Source organism: Lepus europaeus, chromosome 7 (assembly GCF_033115175.1).
Source record: "Lepus europaeus isolate LE1 chromosome 7, mLepTim1.pri, whole genome shotgun sequence".
Classification (NCBI taxonomy): domain Eukaryota; kingdom Metazoa; phylum Chordata; class Mammalia; order Lagomorpha; family Leporidae; genus Lepus; species Lepus europaeus.
In genome coordinates, this window is record NC_084833.1 from 24247257 (window position 1) to 24269495 (window position 22239).

Here is a 22239-nt window from a genome sequence, read left to right on the forward strand (position 1 = left end):
TTCAGTAATGAGTATATCCTACAGATATTTATTTTTATATAAGAGAAAATAAACTGTAGATAAAATACTTCCTTGAAATTCACAGAAAATATCATTTAGGAATAAATGCAAACTTTCCTATCCTATTTCAGGTATCTTCTACTTTGTACGCAGAGCACCATCAGCAAATGTTTTCTAAATGAATGCATGAAAGAATAAATAAATGAATGAGCAGATTAAATTGTTACATAAGTTGCAAATGCAACCATGGGTGAAGGGAGGAAACATTCAATCAAGCAAAAACTGTATGTGTCCAGAACAATATTAAATGTTGTAAGCAGGTAAGATGATTTCTAAATAATAAGTATGTCAGCAACCAGTTAGTGCAGTGATTTAAAACTTTTTTAAACTTCACAATAATAGAAATTCAAAAAGGAAGAGTTTCCATGGTAATATCTAAATAAGAGCAAAGTCATGACAAAATATTAATATAATTTGGTTATAAATGAAATAATCTTTCTGGGATCTTCTTATTAAGATACTAATTCCATTCATGAGGGCTTTTCTTCATAATCTAATTCTCTCTCAAAGGTCCTACCCACAACTAAGATCACATTGGGGATTTCAGTTTATAAAATTTCAAGGCACACAAAAAGTAGATTTTTAACACTATCGTTTCTTATCCAAGGCTTTTTCTGATTTTGAATTAGAGACAGAATTTGCAAGAAAAATATCATCAACTCCTACTTTCAGCCCAGAATAGCCATAGATGAAAAATTCCATGACAAGGGCATGGTTCCTTGTTCTTTTTCTTGTCTACACCTCTATGAAAAAGGTGCTATATCCTCTACCACATCACAGCCCTATAAACAAGTTTTTCCAACCACCTGGGTTGCAATTTTAATCTGCTTCTGCTCATTTGGTTCCTCATGGAAACACTTAGTAGTCATTGTGGTTCACTATGTGTGAAACTGTAAATTGGTCTCTTCCCAATTAAACCTATCTCCTGAGTGTCTGCCCTGTGCATATTGGCCTTCTTTATCACCTTTGCATCATCTCCTATAAAAAGTTCTCTGCAGAATTTAACTCCCCACAACCTTTCCACCTGGATGGTGACATTCTGTGTCTACATGGTAGCAGTCCTGTGGCTACAACAATCAGAGCTCTCAGAATTTCTGCTACTGTCGTCTTCTCCAATTTTCCACTTCTGCTCTGTGAATGCCTTCAGCATCAGGGAACAAGGCTTTCAACATGTAATGCCCATTTTCTAAATTCTTAACTCAAGAGTTTTGGGCCTGAATGAGTAAGTAAATGATTAAGCAAACAGAAGTTACCATTTCACTACACTGAGTAGAGAATCATTAAAGAAAAGTCTTCTTCCTTCCTCTCTCAGAGTTTGCTCTGTTACTCATCCTATTCTTGATGATTTTCATGGGCAAAACTAGCCAGGAAGTATCTTGAAACATTCCTGCTGAAACCAGCTCTGTTTGCAAATGCTCAGCATTTGGTTCAGCAGTCATCTTTTAAAGCTGAGTGTGCAACTCTGTATGATAACATCTGACCTTAACAGTAGCTCAGTTTTACTTTCTGCTGTAAGATTTAAAAACATGATTATGTGCTAATGAATTTGAGATGCTGCACAAGGCAGTCTTTCACTGAATGATAGAAATAATTCAAATTCTTTTCACAAACCCCAATTCTAGTCATTGTCAGGCATTATTAAAGAACAATAGCAATTACAATATCCTCAGGGAAAAAATCTGTAAGGCAGGGCTGTGCTTATTTAAATATTGTTTATCCAGGTACTTATTATAATAAGATAATAATCTTACTCTGAATTAGCTATTGAGTGAGATGTTCTGCTTGTTTGTACAGTTTAATTTTATACCTAAAAATAATCTTGAGATGTAGTCACTGTAACATCTAATGAATAAATATGAATCTTATTTTCAAGTCATTTACACATTAGTAAATTTACATTTTAGCCTCTACTTTATCGCATTCAATATAAAATTAAAGGCACACTCTGTCTTGGTAAGTAAAATAATTTGATTCATAAATCATAGCAAGAAATACCAAGTTTATCATTTCTCAGATATTAATACTGATGTGCAATTTGAGTTTACCTCGAAAGGGCAAAGAAGTATTTGTTTGGTACAATTAGTGTAATTCTCATTGCTTGAATAGAAATGTGTATTTAATTAAACACTATTTTGTAAGCAACAAAATTTTACTAACTGCTGTTTTGGGGCATAAGAACATATGAAGAGTTTTAACATATGCTCATGGCCATTAGTGGTACTACACTCTTATAGATGAGATTATATTTATGAGCATGTGTGTGTGTGTGCGTGTGCATACACACTGAATGAGTACAGAAATACCTTAATTGATGTTTTTATTTAAACTTGAAAGTTTCCTGACTCAATACAAAAGGTATTTTTGCAAGGTTGCTATTTTTTTCTCTCATTTCTAATTGTCTTCAGTTACCGAAAGTTTATCAGAATTCCATCTTCGTCTCCCTGTCTTCTGTATTATTTTCTACTTTTTAGGTGAGGAATAGCCAGTAACCTAGCTAGATTTCTCCCTCCTGCATAGAACATCTCAAATACTTATTTATTAATCACACCATTATCAGTAGTTAGCTTTCAAAGACTATAAAACACTGTATAAATACCGATGTCTTTAGGTGAAATGTGTTTTATGACTGAAAAGTAGTCTTTAATATTCACATTATTGGTAGGAAGCACCCAGTAGAAATCACTAAGTACAAATACTTAACCAATAAATATGAAGTGATATTCCTGTGGCAAACATTCATCTATCACTTTAGTAAATATTTATTGAATATTTCACCCTGTATGACTCCCATTTCTTTAAACAGAACAATCAGGTTATTTTCAATCTTAGGTAAAAAAATTATTCTATAAATAAAGCTTCCACACTTTACTTCTTACAACTCAATTGCTTGTCCAAAGATTTTCTTATGTAGAAGTACTGTTATATTTATTATATTATTACATATTATATGTGTCATCACTGGAAAAGTTATTTGATCCCCCCAAAATGAAAACACACAGGATCTCCTCACAAGAAGAGTATATTGTATTAATGGGACAGAGAGTTATCAACATTAATTGATAATAACTGTGACTTTTGGATTTTTTGAAAGCATACATGGGCTTGGATTATATTCAACCTGTGTTCATATACTCTTGCACAAGTTGTTTGGATTTGTCAGTGCCCATACTCTACTGGCTCTTAAATGTTATCTTTTCCTTTGTTAAGGTACTCTGAGCACCTACAAATATGTCACTTGAGATTTCCAGTCACTGCTCCATCTTCCACCCAATCAATGTAAAAATGTGGGTGGTTTTTATCATAGATCCATGCCTTGTTGTATTAGACCTTTGCTGCCCAATATTATAGCTAGTAGCCACATGTAGCTATTGAGCGCTTGAAATGTGGCTTGTTCAAACCAAGATGTGCAGTAAGTACAAAATAATATCATACTTTGAAGACTTAGACTTTCAAATGGCATATTAATTGCTTTTATCTTGAGTACATGTTAAAAGGATACTATCCTGCAACATTGGGTTAAATGTAGCATCAGAATTGAATACACTTGTTTCTTAAAGTGGCTTTAAAAATTATAAAACTACACACAACTCACATCACATTTTTATCTTAAAGTGTGGTTTTAGGCCTTAGTTTCAATAAAACAGGTATAGTTTAAATACTTTACACTCCACAATTTTTAATTTTCCAAACCAAAGTCAGATAATGGAAAATAACAACTATACAGTAAAGTAGAATTAGGCAATATTAGAAATTGGCTGTGATCAGAGTTTTGTTGTATATTGCCTCATTCCATATTCAACATTGTTTTTAAGGTTGGCCTTTATAGTCTTCAAAGAGAGAGATATTAATATAAAAACTGTTTGGGAGATATGAAACCAAATCTCTTGAACGTTGAACATAAAATGTTTCATAAGGGAAAAGAAAAATGGAATCATAGCTATTTCTTGCTTCTTACCATTTTCTCTTACCACTGGTTTCAGGAAATATAAAAACCATTTTTGCTCCCTATTGAAAAACAAACTTCAGATACCTAACAATTGTATGGTTATTGGGTTGTGTAAATGAAAGGGAGCAGACAATCAATAACTTAAAACTGTAGAAACCTCAAATTCAGTTATACATTTGGGATATAATATTACATCTCAGGGAGACTAGGATGATCAATTTCCTTTAAGTTTTTGGATCACCTGTTTATAATTTAAATGAAGTTTTAAATTATAGGCCCATATATATTTACTACTATGAATGTGGGCTATAAATATATTCATTGCTCATATGCAATTCATAAAAATAATGAATTGTTTTATGTCAATTATGAAATGAGAATAATTTTATTTATATGATACTTGTTCAAAAGAAGTGAAAGATTAATTGAAAACATTTTAAAAACTAATGTTGTGTTCACAGATAGAAAGGAAATAATCATCCAGAAATATCATGGAAAGTTATTTAGAAAAACGGAAAAGTACTGTATGAGGAACTGTGCTTCTATAGAATAAGCACAACTCACCTTCCTCCAGAGCAGTGATCTGCATCTAGGAGCTCATGCATTCAAACAAAGAAGCGTAGGTGTTGGCATTGCAAGATTTACCTTAAAAGCCCATGAAGTCATCAAGGACACAGCATTCTTCTACCTCTCAGTTCTACCGTTCCTAAGTTCCTTATCCTCATGAGGAAAGATGATAGATGAACTCCAGATATCAACACAGTGTTTCTAAAGCAGATTGCAGAAAGTATAAAGAAGTGTATCGACCTGCTCTTTAAAGAAATGTCCTTGTTAATCCCGCAAAACAAATCCAATTAAATATCATTGATCAAAATTCAGTTGTGTGGAAAATTCCACACCAGTAAGAAAGGAAAATACATCTAGTTGATAATTTTTTTAACTTTCTTTTTAACCAAATAACAAAATCCCTGCTAAAGCAATGTTTTTATTATAAGAAATATAAAATAAAAAACACAGGTGTAGGTCACTACTACCTATGCCATGAATCATACTCTAGCTTCCCAACTATGTTCGCATGCCTCTTATCCTTACAACTCAATATTTTATCTAATTGTGTTTTCCAAACAAGTTAAAAAATTCCAGGCGATGAGCAGCCATTTCCTACCAGTCTAAATAGGCTTTTAAGTGTTCTAAAGTCCCACAGGTTCCAAATACCAAATATTGGACAATAACACATTTAATATAGAGAAGGTAAAGACAGAAGATAATTAAAATTGTCTTTTCAGAAACAAGGAGAATACAAATCACAGGAAGAAACATGGATTTATAGCTTTGACCAAATCTGCTGAGCAGGAATAGTAGAAAGCTTCTTGTCTTGGTTTTACTTTCTGGAGATTCCTCATTGTCACGAACCCCAAAATTAGAGGGGGGGATTTGAAAATGTGCCCTTCTTGAAGTTCAATGCAAGATTGGGAAACCAGGAAATGCTTTAAAGTCAGAGGCATAGAAATGAAATGATTTTAATAATACAGTTCCCTCAGAGTTTGTAATCTGGTCTATTTGCCTGCAGTTTTTCCAACATGCAAGTAACCACACCCAAAACTCTCTTCTAAGGTGTACTGAGCCAGATTGATCAAGATAATCAGTTTGGAAATCATGTAAAACTGGTGCAAAACTGGATAAATATAGCCTTAAAGAATGACTGTGAAGAAGCATGATAACCACTTTAAAAGGCTGACAAATTGTCATGTAGTAAAAGGAAATTTATATTGCATTGTTTTGGAAGAAAAAAACAGTATCTAGTAGAAATACATTATAACAAGGCAGATATTGATGAAATTTGAAAGATACAAAATGAGCATTTGTTCCATTTATTGGAGCTGCTCCAAATTTGGATATCTTCCAGATGAGGTTTTCTCACTTGTTTTCAATATGGTATGAAAGAGATTTTTACAGTGTGGAAGGTTAAATTATGTAATCTCTAGGGTTCCATCTAATTCTGTCTTCTATGTTTCTATGATTCTATGAAACCATAGACAAGATTGGACAAGTATTGATTCAGAAGAACCCAGAGAGGCATGAAGCAACTGCAGAAACTTATCAAACTGTCTTTCAAGCTGCCATAAAAGATTTATGCTACTCCCTTAAGAGCAGCCAGAAGTTAAGATTGTTCAATCTTCATCTTCTAGTTGGCCTTTTGATCCACTTAAATTCCTGACACAAGGTTTTAGGAGTTGTCATGAACAAAGGATCTTTATAAGATATATTTTATTCTTCATAAAATGTCAGTTGTTCTATGGGAAATGTGTTTATTTTTTGTAAATGAGTAGTTAGTGACTCATTGGATTTGTGTTGGTGTGTTTTATGGGGGTCCTTGTGCTTTTTGGTGACACACATATATGTGTTGCTGTACTGAAAAGTTTTCCTATTTGAATTGTTGACTGAGTCTCTAGTAAGGATGTTCTATTATACAAATATTATACAAATTTTATGTAAAAAATTATAATTTTAAGCAAGACAAAGACATTCAAAAATCATGCTAGTGAATCTAAAAAGAGAGAACAGTCTATATCATTCTTTAAATATTTATTCAGTTCTTACTTTTTTGCATATTGAACCTGATATTGAAGATAAAATGCTAAACAAGTCAGACACACCTAGTTTTTAGGATTCTTATAGTTCAGTAGCTGGGGAGTAATATATGATACATTGTGAAAATACTGTGATAGAGGAAGATGTTGACATTACTGATATCAAAGCAAGGGAAATAAAACCAGATTTAAAAAATCAGAAAGGGATGCTATGCTGAGGACTTAAGAATGACAGGAAATTGAGAGGAGCGAGAAAACTGTGCTAACCTGGCTTCCCAGGCTTTCTACCTTCTCTGTCCTAACTGAATAGCCACGATCAGGGAAAATCCAATTTTTGGGGTGTCTAACAGTCATCAAATTTTTAGAGGTTTTAGGAACAGGAGGAAAAACAAAATTATATATAAGATTTTAAAAATCAAGTATATTTTTCCAATAGGAAAAGAAAAGGTGTATTGGTACATAATAGAATACTATTAGAATTTAGAAAAGTGTGAGTGCTGTCATTTGCAACAATATGAATGAACTTAGAGAACATTATGTTAAGTAAATAAGCCAAAAACAGAAAGATAGAAATCACATGACCTCATTTGTATGTAGAATATAAAAGATTTACACTCATTATGTTGCAGAAAAACTAGTGAGATGAGTCTGAGTTCTTGTCCTGGTGTCAATGACAATTTATGAGGACGGATACAACAATGAGAGCAGAAGAAGTGAAGTTTTATTTAAGTAAGAAGAGAAGCTCCAAATAATATGAACAGAAGGGTGGTAGAAAGAGAGACCAAGCTGCTGAGCTCTTGCAGTCTAGGGGTATTTCTATGTCTTCAGCATGTTATTTCTAATTTGCAAATTCAGTGGTTATACATTAGCTGCCATGACGTCAGGGGCAGCCTTCATGGAACCTTTTCTAATTTGCTTCTGCTGAACCTAAATCTTGTCTGTTGGCAAATATTCGTTAAGATGGGCTTCCAGCCTGTTATATTTAGTGTTTACACGGTAGTAAGGAGCTGAAGCTGAGAAGGGCCTGCAAAATGGAGCCAGTCTGGCCTTCTCTTTGTCCTCGATTCCCTCAATAGAAGTGGAGAACAGAATGGCAGTTACCAGAGGCAAAGGTTGTAAAGGAGGAAAATGGGAAGACTTTGTGTCAAAGGATATATGACTTTATTTTTTTTAATCTTTTATTTAATGAATATAAATTTCCAAAGTACAGCTTATGGATTACAATGGCTTCCCCCCTCCCATAACTTCCCTCCCACCCGCAACCCTCCCCTTTCCTGCTCTCTCTCCCCTTCCATTCACATCAAGATTCATTTTCAATTCTCTTTATATACAGAAAATCAGTTGAGTATATATAAAGTAAAGATTTCAACAGTTTGCCCTCACATAGCAACACAAAGTGAAAAATACTGTTGGAGTACCAGTTATAGCATTAAATCACAGTGTACAGCACATTAAGGACAGAGATCCTACATGATTTTTTTTTAAAAAAATTGATTAGTTTTCTATGTAATTTCCAATTTAATACCAAGTTTTGTATTTCCATTTTCAATTATCTTTATATACAGGAGATTGATTCAGTATATACTAAGTAAAGAAAGGGATCACACAAACAAGACTAATGTCTGCTAATACTAACTGATAGAATCAGAAAGGGAGAGAACGATCCAACATGGGAAGTGGGAGACACAGCAGACTCATAGAATGGCAGATGTCCTAAATAGCACTCTGGCCTCAGAATCAGCCCTTAAGGCATTCGGATCTGGCTGAAGAGCCCATGAGAGTATTGTAGGCATGGAAAGCCAAGACACTCTGGCAAAAGAAAAAAAAAAAAAAGACCTAAATGAAAGATTTCAGTGAGTGAGATCCCAGTGGAAAGAATGGGGCCATCAAAGAAGGAGGTACCTTTCTCTGAAGGGAGGAGAGAACTTCCACTTTGACTATAACCCTATCGGAATAAGATCGAAGTCGGTGAACCCTAAAGGCTTCCATAGCCTCGGCAACTCATGACTAGAGCCTAGGGAGATTACTGACGCCATAAACAAGAGTGTTAAATTGTTAAATCAACATCAAAAGTCACTGTGTACTTATGTCCCATGTGGGATCAGTCCTTAATGGGTTGTCCAATGTGAAGTGATGCTATAGCTATTACTAAAATAGTATTTTTATACTTTTTGTTTCTGTGAGGATATATGACTTTAAACATATAAAAAGAGTAAGTTCAAGAGATCACTTGTAGAGGCCAGTGCTATGGTGTGGAGAGTTAAGCCCTTTTCCATTCTGCAGTGCTGGCATCCCATATGGGCATCGGTTTGAGCCCAGACTGCTCCACTTCCAATCCAGCTCCTTGCTAATACATCTGGGAAAGCAGCAGAAGATAGCCCAAGTTCATGGGTGCCTGCACACATGTGGGAGACCTGGAAGAAATTCTGGGCTCCTGGCTTCAGCCTGGCCCAATCCCAGCCATTGTGGCCACTTGGGGAATGAATCAGCAGATGGAAGATTCTCTCTCTCTCACTCTTTTGCTCTGTCTCTCCTTGTCTCTCTGTAACTCTGCCTGTCAAATGTACACGCACACACACACACACACATGTATTTGTATATATATATATACATATACATGTATATATATATATATATATATATATATATATTTAAAGAGAGATCTCTTGTAAACTGGTGATTATAGTTGTATTCTTCAAAATTGCTATTCACCACATAGACACATACACACATATACAGGCATATGAGGTAATGCTTATGTTAATTAGTTGAATGTGACCATTACACAATGCATATACAACATGTTGTATGTCAAAACTACATATAATTTTTTTATTTCTCAATTTTTAAAAATGTTATGAAATACAAAGAAATGTTTTACTTGTGAAACTGGGTGGAAAATCAAGTATCTATTTCAAATGAGAAAAGTAATTAATTACAAGAAAATTCTAGAGGGTCTGGCATTGTGGCATAGTAGGTAAAGTTGCTATCTACAATGCTGGCATCTCATATGAGCGCCCACTTGAGTCAATGCTGCTCTACGTCCCATCCTGCTCTGTGCTAAAGTGCCTGGAAAAGCAGTGGAAGATGGCTCAAACCCTTAGGCCCCTGCCACTTGCCACCCACATGGGAGACCTGGAAGAAGCTTCTCATTCCTGGTTTCAGACCAGCCCAGTTCCAGCTGTTGTGGCCATTTGGAAAGCTCTCTCTCTCGCTCTCTCTCTCTCTCTCTCTCTCTGTCTCTTCCTCTGTAACACTCCCTTTCAAATAAAGAAATAAATAATAGAAAAATAAAGAAAATTCTAAAACTTTATAGAGATTCAGTTCTTTTTCTCTGAACTATTCTTAGGACAGGTTCTAGAAATGCTTACATGGATTTGCTTTGTGGTTGCAATCTGGCTCTCCCAACCACCTAGAATGTCAAAATACTAGGCAACTCCTGGTTTTTACAAATGTATATGCAGTTGTAACTTAAATTAAATGTAGAGTAACCTCATCTTGTTAGTGAAACAATTTAGAAATAAATACAAGGGACAGATGGACATTGGTATTAATATGCCCTCTGGGAATCCTGCATCTCATGGCCAAGTGATTGGGTTCAGGCTCTGGCTCCACTACTGATTTGATTCTTGCTAATGCATTCCCTGGGGGCAGCAGATGATGACTCAAGTAGTTGGGTTCCAGCCACCCATATAGAAGACAGGGATTGAGCTTATGGCTCTTGGCTTTGACCTGGTCAAGTTCCAGTTGTTGCAGGTCTTTGGAGAATGAACCCACCTGTGAAACATATTTCTCTCTCTTTGTCTCTTTCTTTCAAACAAATAAAATAAACAAATAAAAAATGTTAAAAGTAACAAATGATAGAAGTCCTACTTATCATATATTGTGTTTTGGAAATCTGCTAAGACATCTGAGTGTAAATCATACTTCAGGATCCAGGTTATGACACTGGCTCTAAATTTGACACATTTGGGTTTGAATTCTTGTTTTGTCAGTGGGAACATCATCATATGAGTTAAAATCTTTGAGACTCACTTTTTTTCTTCCATGAAGTAGAGAATAATGATGCTCACCATTTAGAGTTCTAGTAGAAATCAAGAGTGATTGGGAAAAGCTTTTACAACACAGTCCACCAAAAAATAAATTCAATACATTTTAGGCATTATTATCTTCATCCTCATCATTACTATTCTCCTTTTTATAAAGCTCAAGGAAAGCACCAGGATTTGCAAATATTCTAAGTATATGCAGGACTTATAAATTATTGTTATGATGGACATGAAACTTAGATTGCTCTTTGGTTTATGAAGCATCTCCATGACTGCTAGTTCTTGTGATGTCACCCGATTCTTACCATCAATGCTGCTATTCACCTGGGAGATCCTGGCTATTTGCTGCCAACATCCATTCTGATTGTACAATGTCCTTGCCATCCTCACTGCTAAATATTTCAAATGTCATTCTGCAAAACATAATGGATTCTACAGTTATTTTCTACTTAAGAAGAAGGAAAACTGAAACTGAAGAATGATTTGACCAAAGATCACAAAGGGAAATGGGTCACACTGACTGGAAGTGAGCTGTCCAACTCCAACCCCAGGGCTCCTTCTAGCATGTCAAAAGTTGGTAGCTGACTACAGAACATTAGGCTGACTTCAGAACACCTCAGAATCTATAGTGAAAATTAAACCACTTAGGAGAGGTTAATTTCATAGACATTCTAAAAGGCAAAACATTGTTTTCTTTCCTTCTAGTGGAGGAATAATCAGTGATGTAGGATCCATTTCCAAAATTAAGAGCATTAGCAGTATTACAGTCCATTTTATGTGAGAGTTGGGTTATGCAGTGATAATACCTTATAGCAACCTGGACAGTGACTGAAAGTTGAAGGAACTGGTGGGGAAGAAAAAGAGGAACTCTTGGAGCTGGCGCTGTGGTGAAGTGGGTAAAGCCCCATCTGCAGTGCCAGCATCCCATATGGGTGCAAGTTCGAGTCCCGGCTGCTCCACTTATTTATTTTTTAAAGATTTATTTATTTATTTGAAAGTCAGAGTTACACAGTGAGGAGAGGCTGAGAGAGAGGTCTTCCATCTGATGGTTCCAGTTGGCCGCAACGGCCAGAGCTGTGCCAATCTGAAGCCAGCAGCCAGGAGCTTCTTCCAGGTCTCCTATGTGGTGCAGGGACCCAAAGACTTGGGCCATCTTCTGCTGCTTTTTCAGGCCACAGCAGAGAGCTGGATCAGAAGAGGAGCAGCTGGGACTCAAACCAGCGCCCACATGGGATGCCTGCACTTCAGGCCAGGGCGTTAACCTGCTGTGCCACAGCATGGCCCCTGCTCCACTTTCTATCCAGCTCTCTGCCATTGCCTGGGAAGGCAGGAGAAGATGGCCCAAGTCCTTGGGCCCCTACACCTGCCTGAGAGACCTGGAAGAAGCGCCTGGCTCCTGGTTTCAGATCAGCACAGCTCCAGCCATTGTGGCCAACTGGGGAATGAACCATGAGGTGGAATATTAGCTTTGGGATCCGCAAGGAGAGAAGGCCTACACTTCCGGGAATGGAGTCTCTACCCGCATTTCTGGGGAGAAAAGTCCTGGTCAAGGTCCCCAGGGTTGCCTAAAGGTCAACCAATGAGAGTTTGACCTGCCTCAACCTTTAACCCCCACACCCTGTATCTATAAAAGGAGCCCTCCCAACCTCTGAAGCACGACTTCCCAGCCGCCCCCCCCCCCCCCCCACACACACACACACTCTTTTGGAACTGGGGAACCTCACCCAGGAGCGGAATTCCAATAAAAGCTTGTGAATTGATTCATCTGACTGGGAAAATTTGTTACGTGCCAGACACCTTGCATGGAAGACCTCCCCCCCTCTTTCTCTCTCTTTCTCTCTCTCTGCCTTTCCTTCTCTCTCTGTGTAACTCTGTGTTTGAAATAAATAAATCTTTAAAAAAAAGAGGAACTCATGTGCTTACCTAAAAGAAATCCATGGTCTGTGAATGGACGAAAGGATTTTAAAAATATAATGAAAATTCAAATTGCATTTTAATTCCATATTCACCAAATTATACAAACCACCTCATTCAATGAGAACATTCAGTTTGCTACCAATATGGCATCTTAGCACCAGCATTAATTGCTTTCCTTGAATCCTGTCAGCCTCTCTATATAACAAGCATCAGGCGCTAGGAGACAGTCGGCGCCAGCAGCTAGCCGCAGCTCCCCCGGCTCCCTCCGCCTAGCCACGCTGCCGCCTTCCCTCACAGCAAGACAGGAACTCTGTGACCCGGGGACTTCTGGGGCTGCCGCAGCTCCGCAGTAACATCAGGAACAGGAGAGGCAGTGACCTCCCTCTCCTATCTCCAGAGTCACCGCCCTGTCCCTGGGGGCAGCAGCTGGACTAAACAAGTCACCTGCGGTTAGGTTCTCAGTTACCTTACAGTTCCTATCCCTGCCTTATCCACTTGGCCCTTTGCTACCCTCTTAAACATTTTCATCTGCCTCTTTCTTGCACTGAAGCACCCCTGCGGGGCTCAGTGACCAAGGCAGAATCAGAGAAGGAACAAACTGCGGTGGGAAAAAGAGCAGCAGCTTTGTGCCTATGCTGCGCTGGCAGAGTGCCGGGAGAGTACCGCTATGGCACTGTCTCTCTATGGAGATTTGTGTGACCTGTGTGGGCTACAGGTCCTACACCTGATGGATGCTGCGCAGAAATCGCACAACACATAAAATATTGCCCGGGGGCCCATGAGAACGACGTGAAGCTCTGGTTCGCTGTGCAGCACAGTGAGGACATGCATGGTGTGTGGCATTTGCGTGTTGGTGGTCTATGAGAAAGCCAGTGCCAGCGAGCGCCGCTTTGGGGTCCTCTCCAACTGCAGCCACACCTATGGTCTCAACTGTATTCGCAAGTGACGGAGTTGGAGAGCAAGATCCTAACGTCCTGCCCAGAATGCCAGATCGCATCTAGGTTTGTCATTCCAAGGGAGTACTGGGTGGAGGGGAAAGAAGGGAAGCAGAAACTCATTCAGAAATACAAGGAGGCAATGAGCAACAAGGCATGCAGGTATTTTTAATTAAGGATGTGGAATCTGCCCATTTGGAGAAAATTGTTTTAAGAGCATGCGTACCCTGATCACCATAGAGAGGAGCCACAAAGACGGGAACATCAAGCAGATGCTGGGCCAGCCAAGGAACCGCTTCGGGAGCTCATTGAGGGAAGAGAACAGCAACCCTTTTGACCACGAAAAAAGAAGAGGTTGTCACTTTTGAGCTGGGCGAGATGTTGCTTATGCTTTTGGCTCCAGGTGGGGACGACGAGCTGACCAACTCTGAAGACGAGTGGGGCTTGTTTCATGATGAGCTGGAAGATTTTTATGACTTGCATCTGTAGCAGCTTTGTGTGACGTGTGAACTCGTCTGCTGAGCCCCTGTGCTGGTGTGGCAGGGAGTGTCGCTCTCCCAGGCAGGCCTCTCAGCTCCGGGAGCTCCTGGTAATAATTTCTACCCGGGGCCTGTCTCCCTCCCTTACCGTTCCCCAAGGAATGTGTTGTTTTCTGTGTTTCAAAAAGTTACAAATGTAAATCTGAAAAACAAAGGATAACATGACTATCAGTAGATCTCAAACTATCAGAAAATAAGGGTTTCCTTTGGACCCTCTTATGTACCTCAGGAAGAGGAAGGAGTTGAAGCGATTGGTAGTGCCTGGCAAGCTTCATAATCAATCATAGTAAGTACATGTTTATCTCCTTTGTATATAGGATTCGTGCTTAAACTTTCCATTGAAAAGTGTGATTGTCTTGAAGTAAGTTGGGAAATGGCTGTGGAAAGCACTCAAGGCCAACGTCTATCAAAGAGAAGTCACACCATTTTCTGACTCTGATTTTGGAAAAGTTACCCACTTCTCTGAAATTCAGTAAAATTATTTTTTAAACAGAGAAATGAGTATCTACTCCCAGGGTAAATAAGCTGATGAGTCCCTGTATCTATTATTGCCTATTTATTTATTTATTTATTTTGACAGGCAGAGTTAGACAGTGAGAGAGAGACAGAGAGAAAGGTCTTCCTTCCGTTGGTTCACCACCCCCAAATGGCCGCTATGGCCAGCGCACTGCGCCGATCCGAAGCCAGGAGCCAGGTGTCTCTTCCTGGTCTCCCATGAGGGTACAGGGCCCAAGCACGTGGGGCATCCTCCACTGCCTTCCCAGGCCACAACAGAGAGCTAGACTGGAAGAGGAGCAACTGGGATAGAATCTGGCACCCCAGCCGGGACTAGAACCACAGGGTGCCGGCACTGCAGGCAGAGGATTAGCCTAGTGAGCTGAGGCGCTGGCCTGTTATTGCGTTTTGACCTATAGAAGACATCAATGTTAAGTTTTACTACTGTTTTTTAATAATTTACTTTTTTATGTATAAAGAGTACAGATTTCATGTAGTTCATAGATACAGCCTTTCCCTTTTTAAAGATTTATTTATTTACTTGAAAATTAGGGTTATGAAGAGAGAGGGGGACAGAGAGTAAACTTCCATCTGCTGGTTCTCTCCCCAAAGAGCCACCAATGGCAGAGGCTGGGCAAGGTTAAAGTCAGGAGCTAGGAAGCTGTCTACTCATCTCTCAGATGAATGCAGGGGCCCAAGCACTTGGGCTATTCTTTGCTGGTTCCCAGGTGCATTAGCAATGAGCTGGACTGGAAGTGGAACAGCCAGCACCCATGTGGGATGCAGACCATGCAGGTGGTGTCCTAACCCAGTATACCACAATGCTGACCCCCACAGATTCAATTCTGAGAATATGACATTCCCTTCTCTCCTTCCCTCTTTTGTTGCTTCCTTCATTAATTTATTTCTCTTTCTTATTTTTACAATAAAATATTTTTTCACTTACTTTACAGTCCCAGGCTTAATGCTATACTAAATAAAGATTTCAACAAATAAAAAGTAGACAGACTGCTGTTCATCAGGAATGTAGACAAGGGCTATAAGGAATAATCAAATCCCAAGATATCACTACTATACATTATTTTTTTTGCATTCTATTTATTAGCTACCACACGTAAGAGAAAAAAATATTTGGTTTTTTTGGGCGGTGGTCTGGCTTATTTTACTAAGAATAATGATCTCCAGTTGCATCCATTTTGTTATTTCATACTTTTTTAAGGCTGACTACTTTTCCATCATGTATATACACCACAAATTTTGGTTGATTCCATGTCTTAACTACTGTGAGTTGAGCTGCTATAAATATGGTAGTATAGTAACCTTTGATATGTTGGTTTCATATCATTTGGGTATATCCCCAGTAGTGAGATGGTTGGGTCATATGGCAGATCTGTTTTTATATTTCTGTGGAATCACCATACTGTCTTCTGTAGTGATTGTACCAGTATACATTTCCCCTACGGTGTGGTAGGGTACCTTTTTTCTCCACATCCTTGCCAGCATTTGCTATTTTTTTTTATTTTCGGATGTGTATGCATTCTAACAGGGGTGAGGTGAACTATTTTAATGTCACCAGTGCTACATTTTATGGACAGTTAGTATACCTGACTTAATCAGGGTATAATTGTTCTTGAAAAAGAAAGGCAGAACTCAACAGATTTTATTTTTGTTTTTACTCATGAAATCTTGTATCACCTCCCTCAATATATATTTAATTTTTTACAAAATGTTGTCAGGATTTCAACTGATTATATATGGATACAATTTCTATCATGATAGATTATTTGGATAATTTGACTTCAAAAATGGGCATTGAGCAGGATTTTTTAAAAGGCGTGCACAAATCCAATAAATAATCAGTGTTTTCATTTTTCCTATTTAGCATTTTTAGATAATGCTCTGTGTCTATGTGTCTAAGAGGACCATAGACAGTTTTTTAATTTATGTCACTCCCAAACAAAAACTATTTTTGAGGTTTAAAATATAAAGTGGCAATTTATATGTAAATATAAAAAGTCTGTGTTCTCTTTTACTACTGTAGACCACTACATTACAAATTGACTACTTTTCACATAAACATAATTTTTATGAGATTGTATTTCTCCAAGACAAAAATAAGATTAACTTTATTCTTGCAGTGTATGCTGCAAACTTGTTTCCACAATTATAAAATCTCTAAGAATCAGATTAACAATTCATTGTTAAGGCATATTGAGGGAGAACTGTATATCTGGAAAAGCTTTGAAGTTGAGAGGTATCTCATTTACATCCTTAAGGATAGTTTTCCTGTAAAGATCCTTGCACTGATCAGCAATCAGAATGACATAGCAGGAACTAGTCCTCAACGTGGAAATGATTAGGCCGGTGCCATGGCTCACTAGGCTAATCCTCCGCCTGCGGTGCCAGCACTCCAGGTTCTAGTCCCGGCTGGGTTGCCGGTTCTGTCCCAGTTGCCCCTCTTCCAGTCCAGCTCTCTGCTGTGGCCCGGGAAGGCAGTGAAGGATGGCCCAAGTGCTTGGCCCTGCACCCACATGGGAGACCAGGAGGAAACACCTGGTTCCTGGCTTCGGATCTGCGCAGCATGCCGGCCATAGCGGCCACTTGGGGGTGAACCAACGGAAGGAAGACCTTTCTCTCTGTCTCTCTCTCACTGTCTAACTCTGCCTATCAAAAAAAAAAAAAAAGGTGGAAATGATTATGACTCCAATTCCAATGGGAAAAATCAATGAGATAGTAAATATGCAAAGTATAATGATAGTTGTTGTTAACATTTTCACTTAACCATTTATTCTTTTAGATCCATTATTATGGTCTGAATTTCATGCCCAGCCCTCAACATTCAAATGGTGAAATCTTAATTTGCAAAGTAATGATATTGAGAGGTAGCACCTTTGGGAGGTAATTAGTTACAAATGTGATTAGTGCTTTATAAAATAAGCCCAGGAGACAGTTCTTGTCCTTTCTATCAGATGAAGACACAGCTAGAAGATACCATCTATGAAACACATCTACAAAATATATCCTCATGTTACATCAAATCTTCAGTGACTTGATATTTGACCTCACATTCTCTTAAACTGTGAGGAAGACATTTTTGTCATTTATAAGCTACTCAACATATGATATTTTGTTATAATACCCAGATAGAGAAAAACAATCACCAACTCCAGTCATGAGCACAACTTGCCTAGTCTTGAGACTTAGCCCAGAACATAATCTAAGAAACAAACAAGCCCCAAACATTCTTTCATTCAAGCAAATTTATTGAGCATTTATTATGTTAATAACATAATAAATATAATAATATAAATATGATAATAATCATATTAATATACTTATAATATAATATAATATATAATAATATATTATATACAATATATTATAGATAATAAATTATTATATATAATATATTATATTATATAAATTATTATATATAGATTATTATATATAAATAAATAAAATATAACAATTATTATGTTTTATATATTTATATATAATAAAATATAGTATATTATATTTATATTATATTAATATAATATAAAATATATTTATATTAAAATAACATGAATAAAACAGACAAAATCTTTGCTCTGAAAAATGTATATGTCTATTACACACCACACACACACACACATACTGCATAATGAAAGAAAAATAAAGGAAATGAGACATTAAGATGTTGCTGATGGTGTCTGTTGAATTTCTCTGCTGTGATTTTCCTTTTTTATATTTCATTTAGCTTTGATTGGGTTTGATCATTTGAGATTGTAAATATATTTGTTCCTCCTCAAATTTTCAATATGTTCATTTACTTTTTTTCTTTTACTTAAATTTTTTAAGGTAAACAAATTTCATGTATTTCAGATATAAAGATTTAGGAACATAGTGATACTTTACAGCCCCACCCTCCCTCCTGCCCATGCTCCCACCCTTTCCTCTCCATTCTCTCTTATTCCTTCTCTTAATGTTTATAATGATCTACTTTCAGTTTACTTTATACTCAAATAAAGTAACTGTACACTAAGTTAAGAGCTCAACAAATAGTAAGAAGGAAAAAAGACAAGGGCTATAAGCAATCATCAAATCTCAAAATATTAATTTTATTCCTATATATTACATTTTTGTCCTCTATCTGTTAACACAGATTAGGGAAAACATATAGTATTTGTCTTGTTGGGACTGGCTTATTTTGCTAAGTGTAATTGTTTCCAGTTGCATATAGTTTTGTTGCAAAAGCCAGAATTTCGAACTCTAAAGACTTCCATAGCCTTGGCAACTCATGACTAGAGCCTAGGGAGATTACTGACGCCATAAACAAGAGTGTCAAATTGTTAAATCAACAACAGGAGTCACTGTGTACTTATGTCTCATGTGGGATCTGTCCTTAATGTGTTGTCCAATGTGAAGTGATGCTATAACTAGTACTAAAATAGTATTTTTATACTTTGTGTTTCTGTGTGGGTGCAAACTGATGAAATCTTTACTTAGTATATACTGAATCGATCTTCTGTATATAAAGATAATTGAAAATGAAAAAAAATGGTGTTAATTGGAAATTGCATAGAAAATTAATTAATTTTTAAAAAATATTATGTAGGATCTCTGTCCTAAATGTGCTGTACACTGTTATTTAATGCTATAACTAGTACTCCAACAGTATTTTTTCACTTTGTGTTGCTATGTGGGGGCAAACTGTTGGAATCTTTACTTAATATATACTAAACTGATCTTCTGTATATAAAGAGAATTGAAAATGAATCTTGATGGCCAAAACAGGCAGGGTTGGGCAAGGTTGAAGCTAGAAGCTTCCCCCAGGTCTCCCACATGGGTATAGGAACCCAAGGACTTGGACCATCTTCCACTGCTTTTCCCAAGGCACATTAGCAGGGAGTTGGATTGGAAGTAGAGCATCCGGAAGATGAACTGGCACTTGTATAGGATGTCAGTGTCACAGGAAGCAGTTTAATCTGCTATGCCACGATGCCAGCCCTACATAATTGTCTTTATGCATGTATTTTTCAATTTCTGTAAATGGTATTTTACTATAAGCTCTGCCACTTCCTTTTTTTTTTTAAAGTAAATTCTATTAATAAAATCTGCTCATGTTGTAAAAAAAAAAAGCCAGAATTTCATTCTTTTTTACAGCTGAGTAGTATTCCATGGTGGATATATACCACAATTCATTTATCTGCTACTCAGTTCATGAACATCTGGGTTGATTCAGTATCTTAGCTATTGTGAATTGAGCTGCAATAAACATGGGAATACAGATAACTCTATCATATGCTGTTTCCATTTTGTTTGGGTAAATTTCCAGGAGTGAGATTGCTGGGTCTTATATATCTATTTTCATCTCTCTGAGGTATTTCCATACTGTCTTCCACAATGGCTGTACTAGTTGACATTCCCACCAACAGTACATTAGGGCACATTTTTCCCCACATTCTTGCCAACATTTATTCTTTGTTGATTTCTGTATGAGAGCCATTCTAACTGGATTGAGGTGAAATCTCATTGTAGTTTTGATTTGCTTTTCCCTAATGGGTGATCCTTAGCATTTTTTCATATGTCTGTTGGCCATTTGAATTTCCTCTTTTGAAAAATGTCCAAGTTTTTCCCATTTTTAACTGGATTGTTTTTTTATTATTCAGTTTCTTGATATCTTTATCGATTGTGGATATTAATCTTTTATCAGTTGCATAGTTTGCAAATGTTTTCTCTCATTCTAATAGTTGCCTCTTCACATTGCTGACTGCTTCCTTTGCAGTGCAAAAGCTTCTCAGTTTGATATAATCCTATTTGTCTATTTTGGCTTAGATTGCCTGTGCTTCTGAAGTCTTTTTTAAGAAGTCTTTTCCTATGCCAATGCCTTGCAGAGTTTTGACAATGTTTTCCTCTAGTAATTTGATGGTATATGGTGATTGATTAAGATCCTTGATCCATTTTGAGTTGTTTTTTGTATAAGGTGTAAGGTAGAAGTATTGTTTAATACTTCTGCATGTGGAGATCCATTTTTCCCAGCATCATTTGTTGAAGAGACTGCCCTTGCTCCTGGGATTGATTTTAGCTTGTCAAAGATTAATTGGTTATAGTTGGGTGAACTTTTTTAAAAATTATTTATTTATTTATTTGAGAGGTAGAGTTACAGAGAGAGGGAGAGACAGAGAGAAAAGTCTTCCATCTGCTGGTTCACTCCCCAAATGGCTGCAATGGCTAGAACTGAACTGATTTGATGCCAGTAGCCAGGAGCTTTTTCCAGGTCTCCTACATGGGTGCAGGGGCCCAAGCGCTTGGGCCATCTACTACTGCTTTCCCAGGCCATAGCAGAGAGGATTGGAAGAGGAGTAATGGGGACTTGAACTGGTGCCCATATGTGTCACTGGCGCTGCAGGCAGAGTCTTTAACCCACTATGCACAGCACTGGACCAAGTTATATGGATTGATTTCTGGAGTTTCTATTTGGTTCCATTGGTCAACATGTCTATTTTTGTGCTAGAACCAGGCTGTTCTGACTTTAACTGTCCTGTACTATGTCTGCTATTGTGATGCCTCCAACTTTGTTTCTGTTGTTTAAAATTCTATTAGCTATTAGGGTTCTTTTGTATTTCCATATGAATTTTAGCATCGCTTTTCTTAGATCTGAGAAGATTGTTTTTGGTATTTTGATTGGGATTGCATTGTATCTGTAATTTGCTTTTGGTAATATGAACATTTGATGATATTAATTCTTCCAATCCACAAACATGGAAGATTTTTTGATCTTTTTGTGGCTTCTTTTTTCTTTTTTTTTTTAATGTTTTTAAATTTCCATCATAGAGATCTTTTACCTCCTTGGTCAAATTTATTACAAGGTATTTAATTTTTGTAGCTATTATACATGAGATTCATCTTAGAAGTTCTTTTTCAGCCATGGCATTGTCTTAATTGTGTACACAAAGGCTGATGATTTTTTTGTGTTAATTTTATGTCTTGAAACTTTACCAAACATTTAAAAGTAGCTCCAGATTAATATAAGATGCTATTTCAAAGACTATTGATGCATTTTCTTAAAATTTTTCTGAATAATGGAGTAATTATCAGTTGTAGTTGAAGATGTTATATTTCTCAATGATATCAATATAAAGTAATATACATAGATGTAGATAGATATAGTTGTAAATACAGGTGTATAGATATATATATAACTTCTTCCAAATGCAGTCTATACCTTTCCAACCATAAAATTATGCTCTTCAAGGAAATTTATTCAATGTTGGTCTTATTCAAATACTAGACTCATAAACTCAGGTCCACGGAGTTTAAGTGACTATGTTGACCTGTGAGATGTTGGTATGTAGTCTTTTTTCTCCAATAACCTACAGTTTTGATGCTGATAGCTCTATAGCCTGTACATATTTATTATTTTGTTTGGTTTTTGAAAAGACTCATTGATATTATGCTTTAAGAATTAGTCAAAAAATGATCAAGTTTCCCAGAAGATCCATATTTTAGATAGAAGTGAAAAAGTTAGTTATATGAAAAGTGATAGTCACATTTCTGTGATGCAAATTTGGTCCTCTTCAGAAACACATTGCTCCAATTAGCAGTCAACATTTGCACAATGCCACTATAAGGAAGTCTACATGTAGCTACAAGGATTTATTATAGTGGATATACCTCCATTGCAAGTGGTCCAAGAGCAGTTTTAGCTTTTTTTTTTTAAACCAA

General features: G+C 36.9%; 1 pseudogene; it reads left to right on the forward strand.

Annotated features, from left to right (window-relative positions):
- Positions 1 to 13987, forward strand: part of LOC133763701 (E3 ubiquitin-protein ligase makorin-1-like) — a 44715-nt pseudogene extending 30728 nt beyond the window's left edge.
- The last annotated feature ends 8252 nt before the right edge of the window (positions 13988 to 22239 follow it).